General features: G+C 36.7%; 1 pseudogene; it reads left to right on the top strand.

Annotated features, from left to right (window-relative positions):
* The first annotated feature begins 687 nt into the window (after positions 1-687).
* On the top strand, positions 688-6,290 carry LOC119260346 (hypoxanthine-guanine phosphoribosyltransferase-like; annotated as a pseudogene).
* The last annotated feature ends 14,591 nt before the right edge of the window (positions 6,291-20,881 follow it).

Below are 20,881 nucleotides of genomic sequence, written 5' to 3'. Positions count from 1 at the left end.
TGGGAAGATCGGTGGACGTCAGGGAGGGAGCTGTGATGCGCTAAGAGACACTGGATTTAGTTGAGGACAGTGACAGTGGAGACACAGAGATGGAAAAATGTGGAATTTTTTTTTTTTGAGTGAGACTTGACAGAACTTGTTGATAGATTTGGGTTTGACAGTGAGCAACTCGATGAGTGTTTCTGACATTGACTGGGAAAGACTGGCACAAGTTAGGACAGAGGTGGGAGAATAATTAGTCCAAATTAAAATATGCCAACCCTGAGTGACTAAGTGTTAATTAGAACTATCAAACAGACAGATATCATGTCTGAAGTACAGTAGAAAGATTAGAACTAGAGGTGTCAGCTTTGAGATCATTGGTCTATTACAAGATACAGTAGTTTCTAGCAATGCATTCAAACAGGCAAAAAAGAAGTTTCCATGTCTGTGTCTTTCCCAGAAAGAGGAAAGTTTATTAGACTTATTCTCATGGTCATTGGTTAGAATTTCATCACTTGACACTCCTTACACCAGCAATTGGCAAGGGGAATAGATTTACCACAGTGGGCCTGACTCAATCAGAACTAGCTCTTGGGCTGGAGATGTGGACCAGCCTTCTCCAGCATGTAAACCTATGTGGAGGAAGATGTAGGTGTGGACAAAACTAAGCTTCTCTTGGGAACAGAGAAAGAGGGGGTGAATATAATGGAGGCAACCAACATTGTAGTTAAAGTTCATCTTGGTTTTCTGATCATTACAGCGAGCAGTACATTGCCTCAGAAAGTATGTGTGAAGTCAATTGAGATGATGGTGTGAAAGGGATTTTGTAAACTATAAAATGTTATGAAATAATTTAGTTTGTTGGAATCAGATTATTCCTAACATTTCTCCATTTCTCTACTTCATTTTAGGCTTGCCTCAATATTCCATATTTAGACTATTCTGGCAATATTCTATATCATGTTGCTTAAATATTTTTTCAAAGCTCAAAGAAATAAAATGAAGATGATAAGTAGGCATGGTTGTTCTTAGCACATTTTCTTTCATCAATAAATTCTCATGCTTACCCCTCATCAAACATTGTAAACATTTTTCTCCTTGCATATCCTCAAGTTCTTTACATGAAACATGACATTATTTCACAACTCGATATTTATGGAAAGGGAATATTCATTAATAAAAGTTTGCTGAACTCTCTGAGGCAGTCATTTGCTCATTGATAGAACAACCCATAAGAAAGTGACTTACCTGATATCAGTTGTTGGCACGTTTCAAATGATATTTTTATAGTTACTAAGGGTCTAAAAGATGATAGGTGCTCATTAGAACATATAATAAATATCATCTCTGACTTAGGATACAGAAATAACCAATTCCAGTTATAGGTTGGGTACACATTATATTCTACTTGCTTTGGAAATTATAAATTCTAAGTGGGAACAATGTAGCCTTTCCAAAGATAAGCTTATTATGAATATCTATTTTCCATATTTTAAAAGAAAATTAACTTTGAAAAAGTAAAACTATATGGAGTAAAATTCCAGTGAACCAAAATGTGGGTTAATATGAGGCTGGTGTTTATTTTTTGGCATGGGGGTAGGATACTAGTATTTTCCTTATATCATGTTTTTTAGTTCTTCAACACATCAGAAAATATTGGTATGAGTTCTTCATAGGAAACTTCTTGGATTTGGTGGTTTAAAGTGGGAATCATTAATTTTGGGGTGGGGGTACAATGACTTCCATTACCAAGAACTGTGGGCATTGGGTGTGTGCCAAATATGAAATGTTACCTTCTTCTCAGATTTAATATAGAGAATTTTTCATCATAAGAGTTTTTAGGGCAAGGCGCATGGCTATGTTGTGTGCTAACACTTCGTTTTCAGTCATTTGTTCATTCTACAAATACTTGTTTTGTGTCTAATGTGTTAAGTCCTGTACTAGAGTTTTAAACAAAATAAATGTGATTTTTCTTTTTAGTTTGTGGAACATGTCCATCAGCAAGAAAGACAGTTATTAAGCTAATAATCAGATCAGCTGGTAACAATTGTGGTGCTGGAGCAAGAGACAAATGGTAGCCATATATCAATTATTAAAGTCATAAGCTATGCCTTTGGCCCTGTTTATGTTCCCTTCCAGAGCCTTGAAGCTCAGCCTGGGGATTCTTACCGTTCTGACCAGCAGGCTAGTGGGGCCTTGGTCTCTTCCAGGTCAGTTCTGCCACATGTGACACTGAGTGGCAACAAGGATCTACAGGCACAGCACAGTGAAAAAAGTGTCTGGGTGGCGACAGAATATACTGGAAGCTGCTATAGAAATGGACATTGCCCAGATACCCAGAGAGCTGGGTTGGGAGTCCCATCCCTCGCGATTCACTTCCTCATCTTCTTTCTGGCAGTTCTGAGCAAATTTCCACCAGGAAAGAGGCAAGGGGTGGATGTCAGCCTGCTGGGAAAACCTGTCTGCTGGGTATTTTGGGACGTACAGCTTCAAACAGAGGGGCCCCCACTATCTCATATCCGATTGGAAGTTCAGATTTTCTTCTCTCCTTGTGACATAGACTCACTTGTTCTCAGCCCAGCCTTCCCTGGCCTGCTCAGCACATTTCTCTTCTATAATTCATTAAATATAGACTGAATTCTCAGAAGTCTTTCTTTGGGATCTGAAAAAGAAAAAAAAAATGTAATTTTGATGTTTGTGACATGTCAGTTTCTCTAAAGCAAGGGCCTCAGCCTGAGTTTAAGCATGGTTGCCAGGGATTGTACACATACTATGAAGTACATGTGTAGATACAAGCCATGATGGGGGCTGTGAGGGGATGACAGGGGCCTGGGAGCAGGGGGTTGCATGGATGTATCAGAGAAGGCCTCCTGGAGAAGGTTATATTTAAGCTGAGCATTTAATGCAGGCCAACACGCCTACTCTGAGCGACCTTCTCAGTTCAACTAACAATTTCATGGAAAGTTAGACTGCAATTTAGGTTTTTATAAAATGAAATTGTTATGTTTAACTTATTTTTATAAAAGTAATAACTGTTACACAAAGAATCAAGTAATGCAGACATGTAAGGTAAAGAGACTTTCCTGTAAGTTCACCTTGATAAGTTTGAAATGAACAATTGATTTAATTTTCTGTTAGATTTTTAAAACCATACACCAATTTTTCTATTTGTCTATAAAAATAATCACCATTATTTTATACTCTTTTTCCATTTCCAGAGTAACTACCAGGTGACTAACTTATGTTCTATTTCCCAGCAGTGGAATTTGTAGAGGATTGAACATGTTTGATATACATTCCTTTCTATCAGATAGATTTACTATGGATAATTAATAGATCTAAAGCTAAAATCCACATAGTTTGTGTGTCATTCTCCATGAACCTAACTTATCCAGGTCATGGTGCATAATTTAATAGGTTGAAAATGATTGTAACTCATTTATTGCTTTCCCTGATTTTTGTTATCATCATTATCATCACTGTCATCATCATCAGTTTCCCTTCCCTTATTTTCATTTGTGGGCAGATGTTGTTCTACATTTTCCCCTTTCAGTATATGAGGACCCTTTCTTTACTCTGTCTGTGCTTTTAACACCCTTTAGGCGAGGCATGGTCCACACCTGTTAATGAACTCTCTCTTGATCTTATACCTATTGTTGCCTATGTTGGCCCCAAGAATGAATGTGGAGTCCTAAACTTACATGCAGCTTTTGTGCAGTCATTTACAGATGGTACAAACTTGGACAAGCAACTTTATTTCTCAGTGTCTTTCCTGAAACACAGGATGTCAGAATTTGCTCTGCCTTCTCCTTCTGATTCCCCCAACACACACCTTAGGTGTAGTGTGAGATCACATTGGGAAAGTTCTGTGACCTACAAAGTCTGTCCCAATACTTTCTAGAATAAGCTCTCATCTAACTGAGAAATCACTGTTTCTCTCTGCTCTTTTAAAGACCACGTCCATTGTATCCTTTTGTAGGATGCATGATATGAAGCAAATAAGACAGGGTAGAAAAGTACACTTGTTTTAATTTCTCCAACATAAATATACTTGTTTTTTATGTAGAAAAATTTTTTATATAATTTTGTATAGCACCACTTATAAATAACCACCATACAAATATTCCCCAATATCAAACATATCCTCTCTATGGAAATTTTGATAGTAAGATAAAGGGAGCCTGCATTTTAAATCAGTAAGAAGTTGACTTTTTTTATGGTTGATATAGAATTATGGTCTATTATCTATAGTTTGTTGCAAATAATGCCTAGGAAAGGTTTTAGGTGATTCATTAGATGGTAATTTAGGTTCATGCATATTATTATGGTTAATTAATGATAATAAAAACAATCCAAATGTTGGACTAGGGAGAGGTGACATCAAGTTTGATAGACCTTCTTGAGAAGATTCCAAATATCCCATAGATTTGGGTTTTTGTTTGAGCAGCTTTGTTGACCACTTTCATAATCTCTGAAGCAGAAGTCAAGATGAGTTATCACTTATTTAATGTGTAGGCTGTTTCCTTCCCCACTGCCCCTAATTGTAAATTATACAATCTCAACCTCTACAGCTAGCGTTTAATATATCTGACTTTATTGCTTTCCATTTTATGAAAATTAATTACAGTTCACATTCTGACACTGAAATTAAAGAGTAAGCACTAAATCCTGTACACAACAATAGGAAATTAAGAGAACATTTTTTATTATCAGAATAATGGAGTGCTTGTTTTTCTTCTCTTAAGACACTGGGCAGTAAGATAAAATCAGATTTAAACAGACATCAACCCTCCTTAACTTGTGCCATTGCTACATGAAAGACAAAATAGAATTATGATATTTTAATTAAAAAACCTCCAACTCTTTCTGTTTTCTGTAGAGGGGCATTATTTTATGAAAACACCTTAGGTTATAGAACTCTGTTCTGCACTCTGTTATAGTAAGTAACTAGAATGTAAGAGGTGAGACAACTGGTCTCTGTTCAAATAACATGACATTCAGTACATTCTATGACTGTGTTAAACAAATACAATTTGGTAAAGAAAATTATATATATAAGTGGCAAAGAGTTTGCAATGTATATCTGGTATAAATGTGCTTCTTATGCTAGTCTATCTTTATCTACAGGTTTCTCAACACTGAGCAGCAATCAAATATAATATTCAACTTTATAAGCACTTTAGAGTTGTGAAGTACTTAAAATATATAATTTTATTTATCTCTTACAATAACTTAGAAAGATAGTTATTTTTTTTAATGCATCAAGCAATTGTGTTTATCTTACATAACACTAGTTTGGCAGTTTCCAAATCTTTCTTTTTATTTATTTTTTGCTATGACTCCTTTAAAAAAAAATGATCACTCCAATATATAAAGCTTATAAGTGGGCATTAGAAAAGAGATGAGGTCAGAAATCTGTACACTTTTTTTCCCCCCATCCTTAAGTAGTCTCAAAGCTACATCTATGGTGATCAATAGGACGCAGTTTGAAAATTGGTGGCATAAACTTTTAGGTGTTCAAAAAATATTTAAACAGCATTTCCTGTGCCTTACCTTTGTATCAGCATGTAGTATCTGAAAAAGTTGTGTTCTTTCTTGCTCCTCGCCTAGTCTCCTTCTGATAACAAACACAAGGCATATCTTTGAGAGCTTTACAATAATCATGGCAGTCCCAGCATCGTGATAAGTGATGATGGATCAGGGTATACCTTTATATGTCTAATCATCATACTGAGGGCTTGGAAAAGGTGTTTGCTTATTCTTCATAGAGTAATTATGTATAGGACTGAAAGACTTGTGTGAAAATGTGATAAAATAAATGAGAGGTCATCTCATAATTTTCTTCTATGTGCTAAAGATGGCCAATAAATTCTTTGCTAAACTGTTGGATTAAATAAAAATACTGGACAGAAATAGTGATGTCTGTAGTGATCTATCACTACAGATTTGATGAGACTGAAGAGCTACTTTAATGACTAGTCAAGTCGGAATGTAACAATAATTGGTGGAGATAATTCCCCAACTTTAACTGGAAAGAATATCTTGATTGTTGAAAATATAATTGACACTGGCAAAACAATTCAAACCTTGCTTTCCTTGGTCAGGCAGCATAATCCAAGGATGGTCAAGTTGCAAGCTTGCTGGTGAAGAGAACCACATGAAGTATTGGATGCAGACCAGGCTTTGTTGGATTTGTAATTCCAGTCCAGTTTGTTGTAAGATACACCCTTGACAATAATGAATAATTCAAGGATTTGAATCACGTTTGTGTCATTACTGTAACTTGAAAAGCAAAATACAAAGTCTAAGATGAGAGTTCAAGTTGAGTTTGGAAACATCTGGAATCCCATCGAAATCACCAGTAAAATTAACAAATGTTCTAGTTCTGTGGCCAGCTGCTTAGTAGAGCTTACTGAATATTCCTCTGAGAATTTTCTCTGTTTTATATTTTAGAAATGTCACTTGCTGCATTCCTGAACTCTTTATTGTCCAAAATCTAGGCTACCAGTTCCTTTTGGAGTAACTTTTGTTTGTTTGTGAATGAAAAAAACTCTTGATACCACTATGGAATGAAATATTTAAAGTGTATTTGTGAGAAACATTTAAAGATAAAATGTATTAGTTTTTAATTGGAAAGAACAGAAGTTATTGAATGTGAATAATTACACTACTGTGAGTTTAGAAAAGTCAGAAGCAGTAGCTCTTCATATCAGTTACAGCATCTAAGAGGTATTGTTATGTTGGATAAACTATATTTCCTGGCACTATTTTATTAGTGTTTTGGTAATATTACATGTATTTTCTGGTTGGTCAGATTATTTTCAGTGAATCTTTCAACAATTCCTTTAAAATATGAACTAAAAAGTTCCAAAAATTCTTTGATGGATGTAAAATTTCTTAAATATGAAGACTGTCTCTTTTAAAAAATAAATAAAATAAGTATGGCTATGACACCTCTTCTTGATTTTCATAGAAAATAAAAAACTAAACATAAGGTTAAAATCTTTGTTAAACCTTATTCCCACCATATGACATAGGCTGTAGTAGGTATTTACACATTTTAGAGTAGAGCTTTTATGTGTGTCTTGAAATTTACTACTCCCAAATCTTAATTATCTTATATTCAGAGGTATTTTGATATATGCTAGCCCAAATGAGTCAATGTTAATATCTTTCATAAATCAAATGATGGTAGCCACAGTTCTCTAGCCACGTGACCATCCATGTGACACTTCCACCGGAAAATACAGTGTATTGTAACTTTTTGAAATGCCAAGTTTTGAAAAACAGATTCACCCCTCCTCCCAGTAATGTCAGACATACACCTGACATTTTATATAGTTGGCATGAGGGTATGGCTAGGAATTTGTTAAATGACTGTAGCTTTGTTTCCATGTAGGGATTACCATTACTAATCTAGGTAGATGAATTTACATATTTAACTTTCATTTAATTAATTCAAGTCAATTTATTATTTTCAATGAGTTTCTATTATGTGTCAAATGCTGTGTAGCTGCTAGGGCAGAGCAATGAAGAAGAGGCTACCCTCTGTGAGCTTGTAGTCTAATAGTGTAGTGAGCAAGCCAGATGAGTAAGCGGGAAGTTACTTGTAAGAAATGTGCAAAATCCTTTGAAATAGCACAGGTCCTATGTCAAGACATTAAAGAGGAATTTAATTCAGCCTTAGGAAGTCATATCTAGAGGTAGTGTTGTTAGATGACAAGATAAGCATGGTAAGTGTTGGAAGGGAATTTCTAGAATACCAGTGTGAAGAACTAGCTAACTTTTTCTATAAAATTCATTGATTGAACTAGAGAAAACTTTCAAAAACAGCGATGTAAAGACTCTAGAAATTGACCAAAGACATACGACAGATTTAGAAATATTTTTTCAAGGAAAACAATTAAATCTAGCATAGCAATGGCATCTTACAATTGCTTATGGTCAGGTCCAAAGGATCACACATAGAATTTTGACTTGGATCCGAACTCCTCAAAAACTACTACAACTAGTAAATGAGTTCAGCAAGTTTGCTGTACATAAGATCAATATATAAAACTCACTTGTATTTTTATGTAGTAGAAATAAATCTTCCAAAAATTAAATTTAAGATAACAATAATATTAAAAATAGCATAAAAAGCACAAAACACTCAGGAATAAATTTGAAAAAGAAACATGTGAGGTGTATACGCTGAAAATTACAAAATCTTACTGAGAAAAAAATTAAAATATCTGAATATTTTATCAGGTATTCCATGTTCATGGATTAGAGGAGTCAATATTGCTAACATTGATCTATTACATAAATTCAATGCAATACTGATCAAAATCTTAGCAGTCTTTTTGAACAAATTGATAAGCTGATCCTAAAATTGACAGAGGAAAATAAAATCCTAGAAAAGCCAAAATACTTTGAAGAAGAAATTGAAGAATTTATGCTTAACAGTTACAAAACTTGCAATAAAACCCAGTAATCAAAAGAGTAAGGTACTGGCATAAGGACAGACCTATATATTAGTGGAACAGATTTGAAAGCTCAGAAATGAATACTTGCATTTATGGTTTATTGATTTTTGATAAACGAATTTTGTGAGGGAAAGACAGTCTTTCTAACAAATGACTGAAACATTTGATATCTACATATAAAAATATTAATTCAAAATCTAACACATACAAAGAAATCTAATCCATAGACCTAAATATATAGGTCCATAGACCTAAATGTGAAAATAAAATCATAAAGCTTTTAATAAAAACATAGGAGAAATCATTGTGATCTTTGGTTCAGTAAAAAGTTTAAGATACAAGGCACAATTCATTAAAGATAGTAGACTCTGCACAATTAGTTGTGCTCTACAGGAACCACTAACAAAATGTATCATACAGTCATAAATGTATCATACAATCATCCTACACCTAGGGAGTTACCTAAAAGAACTGAAAATAAATCTCCACACAAAGACAGACTTTTCTGGGAGTATTTAGAGCAGCATTATTTGTAATCCAAATGTTTAGCTACTGGTAAATGCATATGTACAAGTGACACATACAACTATTGACAAAAGTTATGACATAAACTTTAAAACTATTAGGTGAAGTAAAAAAAAAATCAAACTCAAAAGACTATTTATTGTATGATTCCATTTGTGTGACATGCCCTGAAAAGGCAAAGACAGAAGGCAGATTATTGTTTGCTTGTAGGAATGGGGATTGACTACAAACTTGAGTAAGGGATCAATCTGAAATAATTCAACTATTCTAACACTGGATTTTGGTGATGCATGCTCAAGTTTATTCATTTACTAAACATCATTGAATTATATACTTAGAAGAGAAGAGGAAAAAAATGTAGTGGAGAAGACCTGAAAGGGCAAAGAATGAGATGCCACAGGGAAGTGCATGTGCAAAGACTGTGAGGCAAGAAAGTTTTTTGATGAGTTGAGGCAATAAAAGGAATTCAGTATTGATGATGCCTAAAGTAAAAGGGAGCTTGAAAAAGTAAAGTAGACCAGATCATGGGCCTTATAGGAAAAGAGAATTTTATTCTAAGTTTAGGAAAAGAGAACTTTATTCTAAGTTTAGGAAAAGAGAACTTTATTCTAAGTTCTCGTCAATGAATGTGTGTGTGTGTATATATAATGATATATATGATAATTCTCTTCTTTTAACAAAATTATCATCTAGGTTCCTCCCTGGTGGAACCTAGGGAGTTTATATGAATAGAGAGAGAGAGAGAGATCAGAGAAAGACAGAGAGATATTTTACAGTACCGCTTACAGAAATGGCATAGTTGTAATAAGATTTAAGTAAATATATTAAAAAACAATTACATATAAATCTTAATTTCTGCTTTACTCTGTTTTTAGAACTTTGGATATTAAAAATTCACATTTTTTCATTAAGTATGAATAAACTAGCTCCAAATAAGTGAATTAAAGCTGTACATTTAAAATCATATTTTCTAATGTCTGTTAACTGTGGGTCAAATGCATCATTTTTACATGCATTAAAGTTAAATTCCTTACTACATAGAAAAAATGAATTTCCAAAATTCAAAAAGGAGCAGGAATAAAAGTATTTAAAGACTGGCCCAATTTAAAAATGTCTCTTCGTTCAATGTTGATGACAGTAGCTGATAACTTTTTTTTTTTGCATAGAACTGGGGTGTAGGCCAGAGGTGGGGTGTGTGTGTGTGTGTGTGTGTGTGTGTGTGTATTTGTGTGTGCGAGAAAAAGAGAGAGAGAGACAGACAGAAACAGAGAGAGAGAGAGAGAGAGAGAGAGAGAGAGAGAGAGAGAGAAGATTCACCAGAGACAGTGGGGAACAGAACAGGCAGATCTACTGAAATACACTGCTGAGGGGAGTAGCAGGCAAGACAGGAGAGGTCTGCTGTGTCATGTGTGGGTTAGCTCCCTGGGCAGGGATGGAACTTATGCCATAGCAATGATAGGTCTTAGGCCACCAGGGAGGAACCTAGATGATAATTTTGTTAAAAGAAGAGAATTATCATATATATATCATTTTACATATATACATATATATATATATATATAATCACTTAGCATGTTAGTAACAAAGAAAGCAAGTCAGAGTAATTTTGTTGCATGAGAAACGTTGCAATTTTGGGTATGTTTTAACTACTGGTCCTTAAGCTTAGAATACTAAATAAGATCTATAGCTCTTAAAATTAAATTTACTTTCAACATTGAGTTTGCCTTTTAATGTGAATTTCTGATGGGCTCTCAACCCAGTGTCTGGAAACCAAATTTCATTTCAACTTCAAAAAAGAAAAGGAAATGAATGGCATACCCAGAATTATCATAACCAGAATTAATGAAAGGGAGCTTTATATAAAGATATAAATTCTGACATCAAGATATGGAATCTATTGTTCCTCTTTGTCCTTCCATCAAAATCACCCACCCCTTAAGAACTATTGTCACCTGCTTGGTGGTTGTCAGATTCCTCTAAGTCAACTTTCATTCTCAACCCCATCTTGGCTTTGCTCTCACCTATGATCCCTCGTCTCTCCAGAGTAAAGGCAACCAGGCTGAATAAAAGCAACAGGGTGATTGTGTGATGGGGACCAGTGGTTTTCAGACACTGGGTTAAGAGGCCACCAAATTGATTTCACTTGAGAGCAAATTCAGATCTGAACCCAGTTTTTCAGAGGTGAAAGTGATCTATTGATTTTCGTCACAGCCAGTTTAAAACTGAAATGATCGCCATTTTAACTGTGTTGGACTTAACGGATCTATTGGACATGAGTATCATTACCACTGGAAGCTGTTTTTCTTTTCACTGAATTCCATATGGTACATCTCAGATGGAAAATAAAGTAATAAGATAGTGAAAAGCTGCTGGGAAATTCTGTGTTGGCTGTTAGTACCTCTTCAGGTAAATGCAGCAGAGAGGCGTGGCAGAATAGTTTGCAGAAATGTCCACAACACCTGAGTCCCCGCTGCGTGGAAAGAAATACCTAAACCAGGAGCAAGGCAGACTCTGAGGCTGAGTGGTTTCTGTAAACACCTCCACCACTCACTCCAGATATTAAGTGTTTGTGGGAAAAAAAGAGCTCTCCCAGAGTGCATGGAAGATGCATCTCTGAGAATTGTGGATTTTAGAGAATTTCTTGCAGAATTTGGTTTATGACTTAAATCCAAACTTTAAGCAACCTTGCCAAATGAATATGCATACATATTAGACTATTTATGGAAAGTAAGAATCATGTTATAGTGTGTTTGAATGAAACTATATTTCATTCTTAAAAATTACATTTTTCTATGTCGGCCTTTCTTTAGGAAATGCCAGGATATAAGAGCTTTGATTTCTCTCTTTTTGGTTGGTGTTCAGAATTGACCATTCTTAGCCTAGATACTTGAGATTTATTTTTGTCTTATTTCTGAGGGATTTACATTTCATCATACCATTTTCTTTTTGAAGGTAAACAAATGAAATTAATGACTTTTCTTTAAAAATGAGTTATATTTCTTTTAGTATTTAAAGATAAATCATTTTGATAACTTTCCAACACATGTTATCCTAGAGATAAATCTGTTCTGTTGATTAAAAAGCAGGTGGCTTTTTTTGTTGCTGGAAGCTCACTTTCCTACTTTTTCTCTGCTTTCTCCTTTATCATTGTCATCATTATCATCATCATTTTTTCATCACACTCCACTTTTTATCCCCTGCTTTATAAAATATATTTATATATATTTTATATATTTATATATTTTGTGTGTGCATATATGCAATATATTAAATATATATATATAAAATATAAAAAAGAATATATATATACAAAATACCATCACTGGGTAGTGGTTATAGTCATGACAGGACGCTGGGAGGGAAATAAAATCTATTATATTCCTTTCATTCATTAGACTCTGATATGTGATTTATTAATGTTATTTCAAACTTCATAAAAAAAGGAGATATGTGCTATTATTATTTTCATTTTAACAATGAAAAAATGGAGAGTCAAAGAGGTAAATAACTTGCTCGAGGTGATACCGCTACTAAGTGGACTTTGGTTCATGTCTTTTGGAAAAATAAACCTTTGCTGTTTCTGAAGACTGTGCTGCTCCCAGATAAGGAGGCTTGAGAACATGTCATAGGCCAGTTCTGGTCCTTGAAAGACATATTCATCTGGCAAGTAGAGATGTCTACTGATCAGCATGACCCATGATACAGAGGCTTCACCCCAACAGTATATATATCACTGGGTTATGGACCTCATGGAGAACATCTGTAATTGAACTTTTTCATCCAAAATCTATGTCTGCGCTATCTTATAAGCAAAACTGTTCCTGAGACTGTATAAATTAGAGCTACACAGTCAAATTTATCCAAAAGTTACAAAAACATCCTCAGGAGTAAATTAACAAGCATTAAAAATGTCAGAGACCAGGGCCTCCCAGGTGGTGCAGCGGGTTGAGCGCAGGGCTGTGAAGCTGTCCACAGCCTGCGCAGGTTCGATTCCCGGCCCGCTAGGGAGATTCCCACATGGCGCAGCAGACCTCTCCTGTCTTGCCTGCTGCTCCCCGCAGCAGTGCATTGGGTCCGCCTGCCTGTTCTGCTCCCCACTCTGTCTCTGGTGAATCCTCTTGCCTTCCGCGCCTCTGGCCTGTACCCCAACTATTGTATAAATAAAAAATGCATCTTAAAAAAAATAAAAATAAAAAAAAAAACTTTAAAAAAAAAGTCAGAGACTTGGGCCTCCCCAGTGGTGCAGCGGTTGAGCACTGGGCTGTGAAGCTGCCCACAGCCTCTGCAGCACCAGTTCGATCCCCGAGGGTCCCACATGGTGCGGCAGAACTTTCCTGCCATGCCTGCTGCTCCCCTCAGCAGTGTACTTCATCAGTCTGCCTGTTCTGCTCCCAGCTCTGGCTCTGGTGAATTCTCTCACCCTCCTGTGCTTCTGACTGTACCCAGTGCTTGTATAAATAAATAAATAAATCTAAAAAAAAAAAAAAGTTAGAGACTATCTAAAGTTCTTTATCAATGGCTTCAACCACATTCCTTGATCTTTTAAATGGCACAATATATATATATTTTTTAAAGATTTATTGATTTATACAAGAACTGGGGTATAGACTAGAGGCTTGGGAGGGTGAGAGGATTTACCATAGACAGAGTGGGGAGCAGAACAGGCAGACGACTGAAAACACTCCTGAGGGGAGCAATATGCGAGACAGGAGAGTTCTGCTGCACCATGTGGGTATCTCCCTGGCTGGCCAGGAATCAAACCCACTTTGCAGAGGCTGCAGACAGCTTCACAGCACTGCTTTCAACCTGCTGCACCACCGGGGAGGTCCCGCACAATATAGCGTATTCCCTTATGTGTTACTTCCTATTTATGGTTAATTCTTGTTACTCTGAGTAGGTGTAGATCCTGCTGGAGCAATTTCTACATGAACACAGTGAAAAGGAAAGTGTTCAAAGCAGATATTATAGAGACTGAGCAGGCAAGGGTTAGTTCCCACAAGTCAAACATTAAAACCTGGTGGATAAAGGCTGGGGTGCCATGTCCTGGTGAATCATTCCCAGGCAGTTTATCTGTTGTTTTTTTTCTTGGATAAAGGTAAAGATGGAATCTACGAGACCCTGGATTTTAGAATTGAATAAGTAAAATTATATGAGACCAACTAGGACAATGTTTCTCAGTCACCATATACTAGTATTACCTGTGGACTTTTTAAATTCATACATATCCTGAATCTTCCTGCAGTTCTACTCATTTGGGGTTTTGGAATTTGTGTGTTTAGAAAGCTCTCCCCATCTAAAAACAAATTATGCATAGAAAATGAAGAGAGGATGAGGTAAAGGAGGAAGAAAAGAAGTACAAATAGATTGAAGAGGGTAAAATGTTAGCAGGAGGTAAACCTCGCTAAGGGAGAGCAAAGCTGTGCAGGAGCCCATGTGAGTTGGCTCACAATTCTGTCATCTGCCCAACTCTGTGTCAGTTGACTTTACATCGGACGGAAGCTTGAAATTGACAATAATGGGAGTATTTATACAACAAAAGCCAGAAAATGCAATAAATCAGAGCTCTTTTTCTTCTTCAAAAATCTTTTTTTACCAGCATAGCATTTGATCCTCTTTGTTAAATTTATACTTTCTCTAAAACTAAACTGAAAGAAAAAGACCCCAAACATTTCTTATTGATGTCCTTGCAGCTTGCCTTGCAACCTTCAAAAAACTGGAATTTGGAAAGTACTGCACTTGACAGTAAGCTTCCTGAGGGCAGAGACCATGTCTACTTATATCCTAACTATATACTCACTGTGTAGCTGAGGACAGATATATGGTGGACAAGAAATATTTGTTGAATAAATGAATGAAGTTCTCATGTTAAAATATTTCATGCTATCCACGTGTTACCTTAGTTTGGGATGGTTGACAGGAACCAAGCAATGGAAGACGATAAAAATACATAGTTAATATTCTGCACAAAACTTCATGCTCCTGTGGGGAGAAGGTATTTAGCAAATGGAAAGTATAAGGTCCAAAATTAATCCGATCTTAATCTCAGGAAATGCATAAGGGAAGAAAATTCACATTACTGATTACACACTGGTACCTGACAGATAGAAATAAGATAATAAGTAGATATTGACTTCTGTTGAGGTGAACATCAAGATCTATTGACCTGAGAGGTAAATATTGACCGAGGTGAAGTCAAGGTCAATATTTGCCTCAAAGAACAGGAAATCTTAATGCTCACCAATATATAAAGGTTATATGTGAATTTTTACATACATTTTCCAGGCATAACATCATGAAAGCTCTATATTTTCTCAAGTAATTCACAAAAGTCTACTTTTAAAAGTTTAAGTTCTATCAAATGGTAACTTTAAGGAATACAAATTTCTTTCTTCTTCATTGTTGACTTTTACTGAGCCAATAGTTAAAAAGAGTTGAAATGGTCTGATTATGGTACAGCAAAGGCTGACATGAGTTTAATAGAACTCAAGTCATCCCTTAATAGAGCACAAGAGACATCTTACTGACACAACCTGATTACCAGTGCTATTTTCTCCCAACCGTTGTTGCCATTCATGAGTCAAAATCTTTCTTTCTGTAACAGTACTTTTTAATCATAGAGTCCTAATATTTTAGTTCTGCAAGGGTATTCATCTAATCATTTTATTCTAATTTATTTTATAACTCCAATGACTACCTTATGATGGTGACTCCTGGTTATCATGGATCTTTAAATGAAGTCATCCTATAGACACCAGTGATGGGGAAGAGGGGATGAATATTTGAAGGATTAGAGCATTTTAATGGCCCTTCATTCCTCTGTTCCTTGAAGAAGCCCCCATCACTATTGACAGAAAGTTGAAACCATCTGGAACCTAATGCCCACCAGTTCCCCTAGTAACAGAGTACACAGTCCAAGCCAGGAGGGAGCGCCTTCTCCACAAACTCACCGACCCCTATCACTGGTCAGGTTACCATTCCCTAGTGCTGCACTACTGTGTGAGTCTTGCTTCACGTCCAGCAATTTGAACAAAAACATCCTTCCCAAGCTTCCTTTGTTACACTGCTTTAGTTTCTTCTCCACTAACTTTCAGATCAAGCAACAAAATTAGAGATCCCTCAAAATAAAGAAAAGTCAGTGTATTCTAGCTATACACACTTGCTTCCCCAGCTCCCTCTCAGTTATGTAAAGACAATGCCCAAACCTTTTTATTGATCTTACAGTGCTTAATGCAGCACCGAAAGAGGAACAGACTTTCGGCAAGGAAGTGAATGATCAGATGAGAAAGATAAGCCAAAAGCTCTCCTCATTGTCTTCTTACTTATTCTCGCGTGGTTCCTCAAAGCATTGGCAGAAATGTCAGGAGGATGGGATTAACAGCATATATAGTCATTGGAAGGATTTAAAAAGGCCCATCCAGGGCCCTCCCTCACTAGACTTTAATATATGCATTGTCTGATTTTCATACATGCTGATTGCATAGCGATTTATTCTACAAGTGCCAAGGAGAAGAGTCACCCCAGACTAAATGTAAAATCTTTATTCTCACCAATGTCTAAATCATTGTTTTCTCGAGCCCGAGATCATGTGGCACACATTATTAATAGCTCTGGTCTCTCCACCACTTGACACAGCGCTCCAGCTGTCATTCTGCTCCCTGGCTCGTATGATTCTTGCACTGGTGAAGTGCCAGGCTCGGGCCTAGCCCATCAGTCACTGTCACCCACCACCCAGTGATGAATAGCCCGACCGTCGCCGTGGCGAGGCCCGGGCTCTGATTCACACACGCCTGACTTTTACCAACTTCAGCACGCCAGCTGAGGCCTATCCCAGCTGAGGAAGGCCGCAGTGACCTGGAAATGGCACCGCCTCCGCTCCCCAACACTCCCTTGCCCCTCCCCCCTCAGATTAGTTAAAAATGAAACAAATCCTAATGTGATCATGTCACTAATTATGCATTTAATTCAGTTATAAGGAGCTAATGGCTCCCTCAGTGACAGCTTTTACTGCTAAAAGGCAATTCATTCCTGAAACGGAGAAATCTAATTACACAAAATGCTTCATCCTAATCCTTTCAAAGAATAATCTTATTTGTAGACATTAACATCCCAGATGCTGCTGCTGTTTGTCCATTATGACAGTGTTTGTCCTGAATAATGTATAAATAGCTCTTTCTGGACAGTTGCATGTCACTAAATCAATACAATTTGCTGCCTTCTGTTACATTAAGTCGGCCTGGGCAGGCTGGAGAAAATTAACCTTTTGTTTTCCTCCCTTCCCCCTTTCTCAAAGGGCCTTCAGAATTAGAAATGAGAAAAGGATCAAAGGGGACTGGGGTGGTACTGAAAAGGGACAGTGGGAGAGAGAAACGAGGGAGTGAAGGAGGCAGGTATGAACGAAGCTGCAGGAAGCTAAGGGAGGAAATGTCAGGGACAGAAATGCCAAGGGATGAGCCACATGTGATAGGTGGGAGAAAATGGCAAAGTTTTATGAAGATTGTTTTGAAAATACTCCAGATGTGGACCTACACTGACCATCGGATGTGCTGATCTTGGTCTCTGACTTCTGAATTCTAAATGATGCTTTCTTTGAAATGCTGCTCTGATGCAACATAGAGACCGCACAGGGCCAGGAAGGAAGGTGGCTGCTGTTAAGCGAAAATCGTAATTCTGTGAACCAGCTGACTGTGATAGCCTGGCTCAGAATATCGTTTGTGAGGACACATTCAGGGCACTGCATAATAGCCACTTATATTTGTTTAATTTATGGCTTAACAAAGAATTTGCACACACAGATAGTTTCATTTGTCTTACACAGCCTGAGAGGTAGGTATTAGGTTCCCAATCTGCAAGTAAGGAAGCAGAGGCTATGTGACTAGTCTAAGGTGATACAACTGGGGCCCTGCCTTGTCTCTTGGTTTTGAGTTGAATCTTTCCATCATTAGGCAAGTGACTCTGCATGTATGCACCTCATACATCTGCGTGTTTCATATATCCTCCAAGGCACCCCAAAATGTATGTGTATGCACAAACACACTTCTGTGTAAAACATAGATAGTGAGTAGTAATATGCAATTATTCAAAGATTATAAAGGTTCTGAGTGTGTGAATGTAATTTAATTTCTAGATAAAGTTTTTTTTTTCCCCCTAAAGAATAGATAAGTGGTTGAAAAACATTTCCCGCAAAGGGCCGGAGAGCAAATATTTCAGGATATGGGTATCAAATAATCTGTCACAACCACTCAAATTCTGCCATTGTAGTGCAGAAGCAACTATAGAAAATAAGCAGGCTGATGGACATGGAAGAGGTTGCAGGCTAGATTTGGTCCTTGGAGTATAGTTTTTAGACCCTTGGATTAGATAATAATCTTTTTGAAAAATATTTAATCTGAAACAGCTCTCTTTGGCTTGCATATTTTACCTTTGTTTCCTTAGCATTATTTCTTTTGCATCCGGTCACTGCTTTCTTCTTCTTAGTATTGTCTCAGTAAAATGTAGACCTCCACCTTCATATCAACTCTAAGAAGTCCATAAAGAGTCTTAGAAATAGAAGCAAAATTGACAGAGTGGGTGAGAATGCTTTCTGTTCTCCTTGCCTCTGCTTGATTTCTAGTTAGTTCACTATGATTATTTTTGGGTGTGTGGGCCAGCTTTCACTTTCATAGCTATGCTATTGGATGGGTTTGGGTTTTTTATTGACAGGGATCATTGAAGGACTGTGGATACAGAGAAGCTATTAAAGTTAGGTTCCACTGTTTGAAACATTTGCAGAAAGTTTGCTTTAATGCTATTCAGCAAGGAAAAGAAGCCATTCTCAGGTAGGCATGTTTTAAAAGGGGATTTAGATGGGTGAGCCACTGAAGACCAAGCAGCAATAGAGGGTTATCTTTAAGGTAATCCAAGGACCATAACATACAAAGCTTTCAAGATAGAAGGAGAATCAAGTAAGGAAATCAGTTAAGAACAAGGTAAAATAAAAGATATGGACATTTATTTATTTGCTTCTCAAGTTCACAGTATACAATGAATGACATCAGATCTTTAGTACAAACAATTTCTTGGTTGTCCAACAACAAGGCACAACTTGATTAGAGGCCTATGATTGGCTTGCAGTGGTACATGCAAGGAACTATTTTTGGGTAACACTTCAATCAGTAATGGAAAAGATGGTGAGGATGGTGAGGATGGAGAGAGCACAGTGGACAATGGTGGTGCTCTGGACTATGGGTGCTTTGGTGTTGGGAGAGGGATGGTAACAGCACCAGAAAGGGAGAAATCCTATATTATCAAATTATTAACAGGGATGCAAAGCAATGGTACTTCATTAAAAAAGTTAAACAAAAAAATGAAAACAAACAAAAAAAATGTCTAAAGTTGATCCTCTAGCCAAAAATCAAATAAGAGACCCAGAGAAATGGCAGAATGATAGAACATTCAAACCTGTCTTTCATGGAATTAAACGGGGACATCCTTAAGGTGGTATATACATTGCACAGCATTAAAAAGATCCTTGTGAAGTAGTATGGGACATTCCCTGCTTTTTCTTTAAGTATGGCTTTTTATCTTGTGTTATATCTTTACTGCTATGCAAGAGTATGATTTTCCTTGTCTCCTTCCTATTACCATAAAATGTATGTGAGATAATCTATTTTGAAAGTAAGTCTATACATGGCATCCTAAAGTTTATACTTGTAAAAGGGCTCGGGGTTGAGTTCTTTTACTAGCTTCTTCTGAAGGGAAGCTTTGATTTTCTGCATCTTCTGGAAGTGAGTTTTTGGGTTTCTTTGGAATGAGCTCTTCTGTATCTGCGAAGTCATTATCAAGTCATTGGTTTTTCAGCTTTTACATTGTCAAACTTTCAAAAATGGTTCTTATCAGTCAAACTGGCATGTTAATAATCCCATCCCTACTTGGATATGAGATTTTAAAAGTAAAGTTCACCTGTCAACAGAAGCAAATACTAATCCTAGACATGGTAATCTATTCTCTAGAAACAGCAAACTTTCTCCAATGGTATCAGGGCTTATTGTGGAAAAGGAAATACTGTAGGATGAGATGCAGAGCAGAAAGTATTATTTCTGGAAAGTAATTTATTTGGGGTGCCCCTTTAAAGCATCAGGGCCAATGTCACTGAAGAGGGCTCAGATTAGCTGATCTGGTTGATTGGGCCTTAATCCATCACTGCTTGAGCCCCCTCAAATGTGTTATCACCCGGGATTTGTCTGGCTACATATGATTTCACACATCTGTCATCTAAATCACAGATCCAAATGCAAAGTCCAGCACTAGGAAACGTCACAGACATTTGTGAAAATCCTTGGAGGAACTTGGGACCATAAATCAATGGATGGATTACAGTTCAATAGTACGACCTTCTCATTTATGCTGAAATGATGTTGTCCACATGAATGCTTACGTATTATGGTGATGAAGCTATAAAGATGTATTGGAGAGTAAATCTCTGGGTTCTTCCTTAGACCAGTCTCTGAATACCATTTTCAAGACAAGGACCTTTTTAATTAAGACCAATCTGAAAAAAATAATACCCCATATGAGAGAGCTTGCTTGTGACTGCTTTTCTGAATAGCCACACAATTTCAGGCTTTTTTTCTTTTTAGATGGAGCCACAGTCACAGTAATTAGAGTAGAAACAAAGTATTTCTTCATGGTTTGTTTTAACTACACATTATGCTAAGCATTTTACATATATTAGCTCAGGAAACTGAGGTTCAGAGAGATAAATCACATACTGAGTATACACAGCTGTGTTTTCAACGCAAAGGACCCGAATTTGAACTTAGGTCTTCCCAACTCTAACTCGTGCCTCACCACAATATAAGGAAAGACAATATCAGATTTTGTTTGATTTTAGAAGCAAAGCTAGAGGGTCAGAATTTTAAAAATAGAGT

This window comes from Talpa occidentalis, unplaced genomic scaffold, assembly GCF_014898055.3.
Source record: "Talpa occidentalis isolate TD23 unplaced genomic scaffold, MPIMG_talOcc4v2.1 talOcc4.6, whole genome shotgun sequence".
NCBI lineage: Eukaryota > Metazoa > Chordata > Mammalia > Eulipotyphla > Talpidae > Talpa > Talpa occidentalis.
This window is presented reverse-complemented; position numbering and strand designations above follow the sequence as displayed.